Below are 15,431 nucleotides of genomic sequence, written 5' to 3'. Positions count from 1 at the left end.
CTTATTAAATAAGAGAATACTATAAGGGTGAGTGGCAAAGAGAATTGAATATACCCGAATGGGAGACAGCGTGTCCAAAAACTACTATAGGTGGTGTGGCAAATATGAGGAAGGCAATATATCCATATAATGAAAATAAAAGTGCGTTTTCTTATTATATAAGAGAACACTATATGGGTGAGTGGCAAAGTAAATTGAATATACCCGAATGGGAGACAGCGTGTCCAAAAACTACTATAGGTGGTGTGGCAAATATGAGGAAGGCAATATATCCATATAATGAAAATAAAAGTGCGTTTTCTTATTATATAAGAGAACACTATATGGGTGAGTGGCAAAGTAAATTGAATATACCCGAATGGGAGACAGCGTGTCCAAAAACTACTATAGGTGGTGTGGCAAATATGAGGAAGGCAATATATCCATATAATGAATATAAAAGTGCGTTGTCTTATTATATAAGAGAACACTATATGGGTGAGTGGCAAAGTAAATTGAATATACCCGAATGGGAGACAGCGTGTCCAAAAACTACTATAGGATGGTCAATGGGCCGGCCGTCTGCTATTGACATATGTCAGTAGAGAAGATATTATCCGTCAAATTTGTTTCTTTATTCATTTATTTGAATACGAGACTTGGCTCCGCGGTTAATATTTTAAGCCCAAAGATAATAACGTTGAAACAAAGGCCAAGTTTCTATTGTACATAGAATAACAAATTGTTTCCGAATTTTATCGTTAATTTTAGGAGGTAGGCTAACATGATTTATATTATATGTGTATTATTAAATAATAATAGTACATAAAAGTCTACCAAAGAAATATAAAAATGTAATTATGAATACATTTTCAATATTAATATCAACTTATATTGTTGATAATAAAAAATAGCTATTAAGAGAGTTATTTAAGAAATTATATAATATATAATAAAGAGTATATATATAAATAATATATAAGTATATATTATTTAAGAAATAAATATAGTAGTAATAATTATATATATACACTCGGTTCTATTTTATATATTACCAGAGACTTATATGGATATATATAGATAAATTTTAAATTTATCGTCAAAATACAAATGATTAACTCAATATCTTATATTGGTTAAACAAAAATTGTACATGTGTGGATACAATATATTATGTATGTCGAACAAAAATGATATTTTAGAATGAAATGTGCATATATAAAGATAATATATGAAAAATAAATATTGTGTTTATAAAGAATATGATTCTTTTTGACATCAATAAAAACTTGTTATTATTAGTGGCGAAACAAGTATAAATTGGAAAACAAACGTATACGAATGCTATATAAAAATGGCCGTATTCGATAGAAATAAAATCTATAACAACATATATATTGCTAATTTCTATTCAAAAAATATGAATGAAATATGAATAAAAACATTATTCTGGTTGATCCTGCCAGTAGTTATATGCTTGTCTCAAAGATTAAGCCATGCATGTCTAAGTACACACGAATTAAAAGTGAAACCGCAAAAGGCTCATTATATCAGTTATGGTTCCTTAGATCGTTAACAGTTACTTGGATAACTGTGGTAATTCTAGAGCTAATACATGCAATTAAAACATGAACCTTATGGAACATGTGCTTTTATTAGGCTAAAACCAAGCGATCGCAAGATCGTTATATTGGTTGAACTCTAGATAACATGCAGATCGTATGGTCTTGTACCGACGACAGATCTTTCAAATGTCTGCCCTATCAACTTTTGATGGTAGTATCTAGGACTACCATGGTTGCAACGGGTAACGGGGAATCAGGGTTCGATTCCGGAGAGGGAGCCTGAGAAACGGCTACCACATCTAAGGAAGGCAGCAGGCGCGTAAATTACCCACTCCCAGCTCGGGGAGGTAGTGACGAAAAATAACAATACAGGACTCATATCCGAGGCCCTGTAATTGGAATGAGTACACTTTAAATCCTTTAACAAGGACCAATTGGAGGGCAAGTCTGGTGCCAGCAGCCGCGGTAATTCCAGCTCCAATAGCGTATATTAAAGTTGTTGCGGTTAAAACGTTCGTAGTTGAACTTGTGCTTCATACGGGTAGTACAACTTACAATTGTGGTTAGTACTATACCTTTATGTATGTAAGCGTATTACCGGTGGAGTTCTTACATGTGCTTAGATACTTGTATTTTTTCATATGTTCCTCCTATTTAAAAACCTGCATTAGTGCTCTTAAACGAGTGTTATTGTGGGCCGGTACAATTACTTTGAACAAATTAGAGTGCTTAAAGCAGGCTTCAAATGCCTGAATATTCTGTGCATGGGATAATGAAATAAGACCTCTGTTCTGCTTTCATTGGTTTTCAGATCAAGAGGTAATGATTAATAGAAGCAGTTTGGGGGCATTAGTATTACGACGCGAGAGGTGAAATTCTTGGACCGTCGTAAGACTAACTTAAGCGAAAGCATTTGCCAAAGATGTTTTCATTAATCAAGAACGAAAGTTAGAGGTTCGAAGGCGATCAGATACCGCCCTAGTTCTAACCATAAACGATGCCAGCTAGCAATTGGGTGTAGCTACTTTTATGGCTCTCTCAGTCGCTTCCCGGGAAACCAAAGCTTTTGGGCTCCGGGGGAAGTATGGTTGCAAAGCTGAAACTTAAAGGAATTGACGGAAGGGCACCACCAGGAGTGGAGCCTGCGGCTTAATTTGACTCAACACGGGAAAACTTACCAGGTCCGAACATAAGTGTGTAAGACAGATTGATAGCTCTTTCTCGAATCTATGGGTGGTGGTGCATGGCCGTTCTTAGTTCGTGGAGTGATTTGTCTGGTTAATTCCGATAACGAACGAGACTCAAATATATTAAATAGATATCTTCAGGATTATGGTGTTGAAGCTTATATAGCCTTCATTCATGGTGGCAGTAAAATGTTTATTGTGTTTGAATGTGTTTATATAAGTGGAGCCGTACCTGTTGGTTTGTCCCATTATAAGGACACTAGCTTCTTAAATGGACAAATTGCGTCTAGCAATAATGAGATTGAGCAATAACAGGTCTGTGATGCCCTTAGATGTCCTGGGCTGCACGCGCGCTACAATGAAAGTATCAACGTGTATTTCCTAGACCGAGAGGTCCGGGTAAACCGCTGAACCACTTTCATGCTTGGGATTGTGAACTGAAACTGTTCACATGAACTTGGAATTCCCAGTAAGTGTGAGTCATTAACTCGCATTGATTACGTCCCTGCCCTTTGTACACACCGCCCGTCGCTACTACCGATTGAATTATTTAGTGAGGTCTCCGGACGTGATCACTGTGACGCCTTGCGTGTTACGGTTGTTTCGCAAAAGTTGACCGAACTTGATTATTTAGAGGAAGTAAAAGTCGTAACAAGGTTTCCGTAGGTGAACCTGCGGAAGGATCATTAATGTTTTAATATCCTTACCGTTAATAAAATATTTGTTTATATTATAATAAATACATTATAGTATTACAAATAAAATATGAATTGCCAAAATGTATATGAGATCTATTATAGATCAAATGAAATTTCGAACAAGCAAATCGAAATAATGCAAATATTAAAATTATATATTGTATTTAATACATATGAGAGAAATTAATAAGCAGCCAAAGCAAACAAATAAAAATTCGAACAAGCAAATCGAATTATTAAAATAATAATATTAAATTATTATTGTATATCCTTACCGTTAATAAAATATTTGTTTATATTATAATAAATACATTATAATAATACAAATAAAATATGAATTGCCAAAATGTATATGAGATCTAATATAGATCAAATAAAATTTCGAACAAGCAAATCGAAATAATGCAAATATTAAAATTATATATTGTATTTAATACATATGAGAGAAATAATAAGCAGCCAAAGCAAACAAATAAAAATTCGAACAAGCAAATCGAATTATTAAAATAATAATATTAAATTATTATTGTATATCCTTACCGTTAATAAAATATTTGTTTATATTATAATAAATACATTATAGTAATACAAATAAAATATGAATTGCCAAAATGTATATGATCTAATATAGATCAAATGAAATTTCGAACAAGCAAATCGAAATAATGCAAATATTAAAATTATATATTGTATTTAATACATATGAGAGAAATAATAAGCAGCCAAAACAAACAAATAAAAATTCGAACAAGCAAATCGAATTATTAAAATAATAATATTAAATTATTATTGTATATAAACACAATTAAAATACTGTGTGTATATGGACCATAATATACACGCGTTGCGATATGTATTGTTCATCTCAGTTATGCGCATACATTGGATAATGCAACAACCTAAAATGTACAATGTTGTACCTGGTTTTATACAGGTTAATGTTTTATATAAATTTCAATTTATATCGCTAAAAAAGTATTAATATATATATATATATATTTATTTACAATAAATGCAATTTAAAAAGAAATACTTTGATATATATTGGTTATATAAAACTAAGACATTTCGCAGCATTCGTTTTAGGTATAAAAATAAATTTATTGAAGGAATTGATATATGCCAGTAAAATGGTGTATTTTTAATTTCTTTCAATAAAAACATATTTGACAAAATTAAGAAACAAATTTATAAAACTCTAAGCGGTGGATCACTCGGCTCATGGGTCGATGAAGAACGCAGCAAACTGTGCGTCATCGTGTGAACTGCAGGACACATGAACATCGACATTTTGAACGCATATCGCAGTCCATGCTGTTATGTACTTTAATTAATTTTATAGTGCTGCTTGGACTACATATGGTTGAGGGTTGTAAGACTATGCTAATTAAGTTGCTTATACAAATTTTATAATGAAATTTTATAAGCATATGGTATATTATTGGATAATAATAATTTAATTATTTTATTCATAATATTAAAAAATATATGAAAAACATTATCTCACATTAGTAAATAATTTGAATGTGAAAAACGAAGAGAAATATTTTCTTTTTCAATCAAATGATACTGAGAAATGTCTAGCATAAAAATTTATCTAGAATTGTCTCTTATTAATGATTAGAAAATAGAAAACCGTTGACAATATTATTGTTCTTCGTTGATTCGTTAAATCAAACAAATGCCATTTATATACAGATATTATTAATATAACGAATTTAATAAAATGTTTTATCATTATATATAAAGAATTAATTGCATATAAAAGTTATACACAACCTCAACTCATATGGGACTACCCCCTGAATTTAAGCATATTAATTAGGGGAGGAAAAGAAACTAACAAGGATTTTCTTAGTAGCGGCGAGCGAAAAGAAATCAGTTCAGCACTAAGTCACTTTGTCTATATGGCAAATGTGAGATGCAGTGTATGGAGCGTCAATATTCTAGTATGAGAAATTAACGATTTAAGTCCTTCTTAAATGAGGCCATTTACCCATAGAGGGTGCCAGGCCCGTATAACGTTAATGATTACTAGATGATGTTTCCAAAGAGTCGTGTTGCTTGATAGTGCAGCACTAAGTGGGTGGTAAACTCCATCTAAAACTAAATATAACCATGAGACCGATAGTAAACAAGTACCGTGAGGGAAAGTTGAAAAGAACTCTGAATAGAGAGTTAAACAGTACGTGAAACTGCTTAGAGGTTAAGCCCGATGAACCTGAATATCCGTTATGGAAAATTCATCATTAGAATTGTAATATTTAAACAATATTATGATAATAGTGTGCATTTTTTCCATATAAGGACATTGTAATCTATTAGCATACCAAATTTATCATAAAATATAACTTATAGTTTATTCAAATTAATTTGCTTGCATTTTAACACAGAATAAATGTTATTAATTTGATAAAGTGCTGATAGATTTATATGAATACAGTGCGTTAATTTTTCGGAATTATATAATGGCATAATTATCATTGATTTTTGTGTTTATTATATGCACTTGTAGGATTAACAATGCGAAAGATTCAGGATACCTTCGGGACCCGTCTTGAAACACGGACCAAGGAGTCTAACATATGTGCAAGTTATTGGGATATAAACCTAATAGCGTAATTAACTTGACTAATAATGGGATTAGTTTTTTAACTATTTATAGCTAATTAACACAATCCCGGGGCGTTCTATATAGTTATGTATAATGATATTTATATTATTTATGCCTCTAACTGGAACGTACCTTGAGCATATATGCTGTGACCCGAAAGGTGGTGAACTATACTTGATCAGGTTGAAGTCAGGGGAAACCCTGATGGAAGACCGAAACAGTTCTGACGTGCAAATCGATTGTCAGAATTGAGTATAGGGGCGAAAGACCAATCGAACCATCTAGTAGCTGGTTCCTTCCGAAGTTTCCCTCAGGATAGCTGGTGCATTTTAATATTATATAAAATAATCTTATCTGGTAAAGCGAATGATTAGAGGCCTTAGGGTCGAAACGATCTTAACCTATTCTCAAACTTTAAATGGGTAAGAACCTTAACTTTCTTGATATGAAGTTCAAGGTTATGATATAATGTGCCCAGTGGGCCACTTTTGGTAAGCAGAACTGGCGCTGTGGGATGAACCAAACGTAATGTTACGGTGCCCAAATTAACAACTCATGCAGATACCATGAAAGGCGTTGGTTGCTTAAAACAGCAGGACGGTGATCATGGAAGTCGAAATCCGCTAAGGAGTGTGTAACAACTCACCTGCCGAAGCAACTAGCCCTTAAAATGGATGGCGCTTAAGTTGTATACCTATACATTACCGCTAAAGTAGATGATTTATATTACTTGTAATATAAATTTTGAAACTTTAGTGAGTAGGAAGGTACAATGGTATGTGTAGAAGTGTTTGGCGTAAGCCTGCATGGAGCTGCCATTGGTACAGATCTTGGTGGTAGTAGCAAATAATCGAATGAGACCTTGGAGGACTGAAGTGGAGAAGGGTTTCGTGTGAACAGTGGTTGATCACGAGTTAGTCGGTCCTAAGTTCAAGGCGAAAGCCGAAAATTTTCAAGTAAAATACAAATGCCAAACAAATATATATATTATATAAAATCTAGCTAAATTAATATACTTGAATAATTTTGAACGAAAGGGAATACGGTTCCAATTCCGTAACCTGTTGAGTATCCGTTTGTTATTAAATATGGGCCTCGTGCTCATCCTGGCAACAGGAACGACCATAAAGAAGCCGTCGAGAGATATCGGAAGAGTTTTCTTTTCTGTTTTATAGCCGTACTACCATGGAAGTCTTTCGCAGAGAGATATGGTGATGGGCTAGAAGAGCATGACATATACTGTTGTGTCGATATTTTCTCCTCGGACCTTGAAAATTTATGGTGGGGACACGCAAACTTCTCAACAGGCCGTACCAATATCCGCAGCTGGTCTCCAAGGCGAAGAGTCTCTAGTCGATAGAATAATGTAGGTAAGGGAAGTCGGCAAATTAGATCCGTAACTTCGGGATAAGGATTGGCTCTGAAGATTGAGATAGTCGGGCTTGATTGGGAAACAATAACATGGTTTATGTGCTCGTTCTGGGTAAATAGAGTTTCTAGCATTTATGTTAGTTACTTGTTCCCCGGATAGTTTAGTTACGTAGCCAATTGTGGAACTTTCTTGCTAAAATTTTTAAGAATACTAATTGGGTTAAACCAATTAGTTCTTATTAATTATAACGATTATCAATTAACAATCAATTCAGAACTGGCACGGACTTGGGGAATCCGACTGTCTAATTAAAACAAAGCATTGTGATGGCCCTAGCGGGTGTTGACACAATGTGATTTCTGCCCAGTGCTCTGAATGTCAAAGTGAAGAAATTCAAGTAAGCGCGGGTCAACGGCGGGAGTAACTATGACTCTCTTAAGGTAGCCAAATGCCTCGTCATCTAATTAGTGACGCGCATGAATGGATTAACGAGATTCCTACTGTCCCTATCTACTCACAGTCGGTGTTAGATTGCTCGTGCGAACAGACGTGTTTTCCGTACGCTCCGCGAGTGTAGCCAATATTGACTGATAGAGACCAGATACGAAGCTAGAAACAGCACGAAAATTCGTGTTTTGTGCCTGCGAACCCAGTGCGCGTGTTTTCCCTGTGTAAAAGTGGTGAAACCGGGTGAAATTGGGTTTTTCCCATTGGAAATTTTCCATTGCGCCACGTGTGTCACGAGAGAGGCGCTCTCTTGAGAGAGGCGTTAGGCTTATTTAGGCACATTTTGCCTAAAACAGCTGTGCGGTTTGTGTCATCGCTAAACTTTTATCAGCTGATCAGCTGATAGGGCTTTCCGACCAGCTGATAATAAAGCGGTAAGTCCTTGGTGGAAAAGCTTTTGGGTTGGAACTGCCGATAACCGGCGGATGGCGCCACCCAAAATGGATGTTGGAGATTATGGCAGTGAGAGTGCTAGTAGTTGGGGAAGCAGTGGGGGCAGAGGACGACCCAGAGGTAAGCGCAATAAAGCGCCGCTGAGGGACGCCTCTAGGTGCAAGTTGATGGCACTGGATGCAACTGCCGCTGACACTGCGACAGCCCCTGCCGCTGCCGCTGCCGCTGCCCCTGCTGCTGCCGCTGCCGCTGCCCCTGTCGCTGCCCTTGCCGCAGCCCCTGCCGCTCCCGCAGCCCCCGCCGCTGCTGCATCCTATGCTGAACACGAGAAGACCTTCGTTGCACCAGCCAGTCCTCTAAAATCCTTCTCGGATAGGGAGTGGAGAGGTAATGGTGCCGTCGCTGCCGAGATGGGGGACATCCGATCGGAGATCGGTAGGATGTTCATGGTCTCCTATGCCAACCCGGCCACAAATGTGAAGGTGCAGTCCGTAGCCAACCGCTACGAGGAGGTTGTTGCAGCCCTCCTTATACGGATTGGAGTGCTTGAGGACCGCCTTAAGAAGCAGACACCGGTTGCCTCGGCCGTCTCATACGCAGCCGCCGCTGCTAGAGGCGCGCACCTTATCGCCTCACCTGCTGCCCCTGTCGCCCCCTATGCCCCTGTAGCCGCACCGCGGAAAATCCGGGAGACCTGGTCGGCAGTCGTTGCATGTGATGATCCGGCCTTATCAGGGAGGCAAATTGCGGACAAGGTCCGCAAAGAGGTAGCGCCTGCTTTGGGCGTCAGAGTGCATGAGGTGCGAGAGTTGAAGCGGGGCGGCGCGATTATTCGCACGCCATCGCAGGCGGAGATGTCGAAAATCGTTGCCTCCGCAAAATTCGCTGAGGTGGGCCTTAAGGTGTCCAAAAACACTGCCGCAAAACCCAGGGTGACGGTACAGGATGTGGACACCACTGTGACGCCGGATGAGTTCATGATGGAGTTAAAAGAGAAAAACTTCGAGGAGATGTCGCTGAAGGAGTTCCAGAAGGCGGTAGTCCTGGCGACCAAGCCCTGGTCAGCAGCTAACAGCGCCACTATAAACGTGACGCTGGAAGTAGATGATCAGGCGTTGGCCGTTCTCGAAAGCGGGAGGGTGTATATCAAGTGGTTCTCTTACCGCTGCCGCTCTCAAGTGCGCACCTATGCGTGCCACCGATGCCTTGGTTTTGACCACAAAGTCAGCGAGTGTCGGTACGCTAGAGAAAACCAGGTCTGCCGCCAGTGCGGACAGAACGACCACGTCGCGGCGAAGTGCAAAAATGTGGTGGACTGCCGTAACTGCCGCCATAAAGGGCTACCCTCGGGGCACTATATGCTCTCGGGTGGATGCCCGATATATAGCGCTGTGCTAGCCAGGGTGCAAGCTAGACATTAACATGTTCAGCTTCATCCAAGCGAATTGTGGTCGAGGCCGTTGCGCTGTCATCGAGCTTGCAAAGCGGATGAGAGATGCTGGCCACCTGTTCGCACTCATTCAGGAGCCCTATGTGGACGCAGGCAAGCGTCTCACTGGACTCCCTGGAGGCATGAGAATCTTCGCTGACAAAAGGAAGAAAGCTGCCATCATCGTGGACGACCCGTCTGCCATCTGCATGCCCATCGAGACATTGACGACGGATTATGGAGTGTGCGTGAGTGTCACAGGAAAATACGGCACCATTTTTCTGTCCTCCGTATACTGCCAGTACTCAGCTGCCCTGCAGCCCTACACTGACTACCTGGATACGGTTCTGCTGCTAGCCAGCAGGACACCGACAATCCTCGGACTTGATGCGAATGCGGTTTCCCCGATGTGGTTCAGCAAAACTCCAGCTAACTCTGGAGACCGTCTGAATCGCGAACGGGGACAGCACATGGACGAGTGGATCATCGCAAGCGGTGTCTGTGTGCTTAATACGGCCAGCCAGGTGTTCACGTTCGATAATCACCGCTCCAGAAGTGATATCGACGTGACCTTCACCAACGAAGCAGCGCGTGTGTGGGCAACATACGAATGGAGAGTTGACTTCTGGGAGCTGAGTGACCACAACATCATCACTGTTGAGGTTACTCCAGATCCAAGCAGTACCGTTGAGAGCCTAGCTCCGGTACCGCAATGGAGGCTCTCCAATGCAAGTTGGCGAAGATTCAGAGTAGAACTAAGGGATGCAGCTGAATGTCTCGAGGAACTGGAGGAATCGCCGTTGGATGATCATGTGTCAGCCCTTCGCTCCATCGTACACGAAGTGTGCGACAGGGTAATAGGGCGCAGGATACCTGCAGCAAGGGGAAACGTAATATGGTGGAATCCTGAACTGAGTACCAAGCGCCAAGAGGTCAGGAGACTGAGGCGCAGGCTGCAGGCAGCTCGTCGGAGTGGCACCGGCGATGTTGAGCGACTTGCCGCTGGATTAAGGCTTGCCTCAGGCCAGTATAAGAAGCTTATCCTGATGACAAAGGAACAAAACTGGCGGGACTTCGTGGGACGGCACAAGGATGATCCATGGGGGCACGCCTACCGAATATGCCGAGGCCGGAAAAAGACAACCGATCTTGGATGTCTTAGGTCGAACGGCGCGCTACTTACGACATGGCACGACTGCGCAGATATACTCCTCCGCAACTTCTTCCCTGTTGCGGAATCCACAGTGCGTGAGGGTATAACTCCTGCTGCTCCACCGACCCTCGAAGCCTTCGAGGTGGCAACCAGCGTCGCGAAGCTGAGAAGCCGGCGATCGCCGGGAATGGACGGCATCACGGGTGGGATCGTCAAGGAGGTATGGCGTGCTATCCCTCAGCACCTGACGAAGTTGTACTCTCGATGCCTCTCGGAAGGATATTTTCCTGCCGAGTGGAAACACCCGAGAGTGATACCGCTGGTAAAGGGGCCAGATAAGGACAGGAGCGATCCTGCCTCTTATCGTGGCATATGCCTTTTGCCAGTGTTCGGAAAGGTGCTGGAAGGGATCATGGTGAATCGACTGAAGGATGTGCTACCGGATGGCTGCAGATGGCAATTTGGATTTCGGCCTGGACGCTGCGTTGAGGATGCGTGGATGCACGCTAAAAACACCGTTTCCACCAGCCGCGAGAGGAGGGTGCTGGGAATCTTTGTTGATTTCAAGGGTGCCTTCGACAATGTTGAGTGGAACGCGGTGCTGGATCGGCTTATCGACGTCGGCTGTCGAGAGATAGACTTGTGGAAAAGTTATTTCTCCGGTCGAAGTGCCAGTATCATCAGCAGTTACGAAGCGGCCACAGTGTCGGTTACACGGGGCTGCCCGCAAGGGTCGGTCAGTGGTCCATTTATTTGGAACCTACTGATGGATGTGCTGCTTCAGCGCCTGGAGCCACATTGTGCTCTGAGCGCGTTTGCAGATGACTTGCTACTTTTCGTCGATGGGAATTCCCGTGCCGATCTGGAGCGAAAGGGTGAGCAGTTGATGGACATCGTGGGAGCCTGGGGAGCTGAGGTTGGAGTGAGTGTGTCAACCAGCAAGACGGCAATCATGTTGCTGAAAGGGAATCTTTCAGACACTAGGAGACCGACGGTACGGTTTGCTGGAGCAAGCCTGCCATACGTCACCAAATGCCGGTACCTTGGCATCTTAGTCGGCGAGCGGATGAGCTTTCTCCCGCATATCTCTGCTCTCAGAGATCGGCTGGCTGGAGTTGCCGGAGGGCTAGCACGGGTGCTCCGAGTCGATTGGGGGCTCAGCTCCCGTGCTAAGAGGACGATATACAGCGGACTCATGGTCCCCTGTGCACTCTTCGGTGCCTCGGTCTGGTACAAGGCGGCGAGCGAGGGCAAGTCCTTAAGACTCCTCACCTCGTGCCAGAGGACCATCCTATTAGGATGCCTACCGGTATGCCGCACAGTGTCCACGGTGGCACTGCAGGTGCTTGCTGGTGCTCCTCCAATGGATTTAGATGCTCACAGGATGGCAGTGAAGTTTAAGCTCAGAAAGCACGTTCCCCTGGACGAGAGCGACTGGCTCTATGGACAGGACTTGTCTGTGTTGGACTGGAAATCCAAGATGGCTCTGCTAGACGAATGTCTGCTAAATGAGTGGCAACTCAGATGGGACCAAGCGGCTCACGGTTTTGTGACTCGCCAGTTTTTCCCAGAGGCAGCGTTCGTCTACAAGAGGAAGGACTTTGTCTTCACCTTAAGAGCCGGATTCTTGCTGACAGGACACGGGTCGTTCAACGCTTTCCTCCATGGTAGAACCCTTAGCACCACAACCGCATGCTCATGTGGAGAGGAGAGTGAGGACTGGCTTCACGTACCCCAGAACGGATGCGTCTCCTAGGAGCTTTTGCTGATGCTGCCTTCTCGAGGCGTAGGATGGAAGCGACGAGGGATGAACCGCAGGCGCCGGGACAATAGTCCCAAAACCCCCTTGCCGTGTGGCAACGGCGAAGAATACTGCCACAGCTTGTCATTGCTTGTCGTAGGAGGCGACTAATATGACATGGTTGCCCCATCCGAGCTTGTCGGAGCTGAAGGGGTGAGGCCCACCGAGCCTGAAATTTCGGTGCCACGGGTTGAGTGGTTCTCCAAGGCTACTCATTGAGGTCGGCCCCCTAGTGGGAGTTTCGTGGTGGCTGTGGTTGACACCTATATCGCGGGTAGAGTCCCCGGGCTCGACGTGGATGTTGCGTTAATACAACTCGGGTGCTGCGACCCAAAGAACAGTAGAGATTTTAGATAGATCTCGCCCCTATGCAAGGGGGAGTGCTTGCCCGACAAGCAAGTACTTAAATTGCTACTGGGGTGGTTGCTATGTACATAGCTATAGCTTCTAGTCCAGGGCGTTGGTTTGGCGCTTAACCCAGACCCTTGCATTATATACTCCCTTGTGGGTATATTAGAATGCCGTGGCTGTAATCCCTTCAGTGCGGAACACGTCACGTTAAATAAGTTCGGAGGGATCCGAGACACACCTGTCCCTATCTACTATCTAGCGAAACCACAGCCAAGGGAACGGGCTTGGAATAATTAGCGGGGAAAGAAGACCCTTTTGAGCTTGACTCTAATCTGGCAGTGTAAGGAGACATAAGAGGTGTAGAATAAGTGGGAGATATTAGACCTCGGTTTGGTATCGCCAATGAAATACCACTACTCTTATTGTTTCCTTACTTACTTGATTAAATGGAACGTGTATCATTTCCTAGCCATTATACGGATATATTTATTATATCTTATGGTATTGGGTTTTGATGCAAGCTTCTTGATCAAAGTATCACGAGTTTGTTATATAATCGCAAACAAATTCTTTAATAAAACGGTGCATTTATGTATTTTTGATTTGAAAATTTGGTATAACTCCAATTACTCAGGTATGATCCAATTCAAGGACATTGCCAGGTAGGGAGTTTGACTGGGGCGGTACATCTCTCAAATAATAACGGAGGTGTCCCAAGGCCAGCTCAGTGCGGACAGAAACCACACATAGAGCAAAAGGGCAAATGCTGACTTGATCTCGGTGTTCAGTACACACAGGGACAGCAAAAGCTCGGCCTATCGATCCTTTTGGTTTAAAGAGTTTTTAACAAGAGGTGTCAGAAAAGTTACCATAGGGATAACTGGCTTGTGGCGGCCAAGCGTTCATAGCGACGTCGCTTTTTGATCCTTCGATGTCGGCTCTTCCTATCATTGTGAAGCAAAATTCACCAAGCGTTGGATTGTTCACCCATGCAAGGGAACGTGAGCTGGGTTTAGACCGTCGTGAGACAGGTTAGTTTTACCCTACTAATGACAAAACGTTGTTGCGACAGCATTCCTGCGTAGTACGAGAGGAACCGCAGGTACGGACCAATGGCACAATACTTGTTCGAGCGAACAGTGGTATGACGCTACGTCCGTTGGATTATGCCTGAACGCCTCTAAGGTCGTATCCGTGCTGGACTGCAATGATAAATAAGGGGCAATTTGCATTGTATGGCTTCTAAACCATTTAAAGTTTATAATTTACTTTTTAAACGACAATGGATGTGATGCCAATGTAATTTGTAACATAGTAAATTGGGAGGATCTTTGATCACCTGATGCCGCGCTAGTTACATATAAAAGCATTATTTAATACAATGACAAAGCCTAGAATCAATTGTAAACGACTTTTGTAACAGGCAAGGTGTTGTAAGTGGTTGAGCAGCTGCCATACTGCGATCCACTGAAGCTTATCCTTTGCTTGATGATTCGATAATAAAATTGCATAATTTATTTGTTGTGTTGAACTTCTTATATAAAGTTCAACCAACAATCTATTTGTATGCATTGATTGTTTGCTTGGCTTTGTGGCGAATTTTTAATCCTTTATATATTACATTCCTAAGGTCTAGATTTTCAAGTAAGAGACCAATTTGATTAACATATCAATATAAGTACAACTCGACCATCTAATAATAACAATATGAATCGTCATCTTATTAGTGACGCGAAGATTGGCAAACATATAATATAAAAATATTCCTAAGGTCTAGATTTTCAAGTAAGAGACCAATTTGATTAACATATCAATATAAGTACAACTCGACCATCTAATAATAACAATATGAATCGTCATCTTATTAGTGACGCGAAGATTGGCAAACATATAATATAAAAATATTCCTAAGGTCTAGATTTTCAAGTAAGAGACCAATTTGATTAACATATCAATATAAGTACAACTCGACCATCTAATAATAACAATATGAATCGTCATCTTATTAGTGACGCGAAGATTGGCAAACATATAATATAAAAATATTCCTAAGGTCTAGATTTTCAAGTAAGAGACCAATTTGATTAACATATCAATATAAGTACAACTCGACCATCTAATAATAATATGAATCGTCATCTTATTAGTGACGCGAAGATTGGCAAACATATAATATAAAAATATTCCTAAGGTCTAGATTTTCAAGTAAGAGACCAATTTGATTAACATATCAATATAAGTACAACTCGACCATCTAATAATAACAATATGAATCGTCATCTTATTAGTGACGCGAAGATTGGCAAACATATAATATAAAAATATTCCTAAGGTCTAGATTTTCAAGTAAGAGACCAATTTGATTAACATATCAATATAAGT

The 15,431-nt window shown here is 41.5% G+C and overlaps 2 non-coding genes and 1 pseudogene across 2 annotated transcripts; all 3 read left to right on the top strand.

Annotated features, from left to right (window-relative positions):
• The first annotated feature begins 1,425 nt into the window (after positions 1–1,425).
• LOC127011900 (small subunit ribosomal RNA) lies at positions 1,426–3,420 on the top strand. Its single transcript, XR_007765358.1, has one exon. It is a non-coding gene; the product is annotated as a small subunit ribosomal RNA (ribosomal RNA).
• Positions 3,421–4,623: 1,203 nt separating this feature from the next.
• LOC127011849 (5.8S ribosomal RNA) lies at positions 4,624–4,802 on the top strand. Its single transcript, XR_007765310.1, has one exon. It is a non-coding gene; the product is annotated as a 5.8S ribosomal RNA (ribosomal RNA).
• A 402-nt stretch (positions 4,803–5,204) lies between these two features.
• Positions 5,205–14,546, top strand: LOC127011987 (large subunit ribosomal RNA; annotated as a pseudogene).
• The last annotated feature ends 885 nt before the right edge of the window (positions 14,547–15,431 follow it).

The sequence above is a fragment of the Drosophila biarmipes genome, unplaced genomic scaffold, assembly GCF_025231255.1.
Source record: "Drosophila biarmipes strain raj3 unplaced genomic scaffold, RU_DBia_V1.1 ptg000016l, whole genome shotgun sequence".
Taxonomy (NCBI): domain Eukaryota; kingdom Metazoa; phylum Arthropoda; class Insecta; order Diptera; family Drosophilidae; genus Drosophila; species Drosophila biarmipes.
The sequence above is the reverse complement of the archived record's forward strand: the minus strand, read 5'-3'. Positions and strand labels throughout refer to the sequence as shown.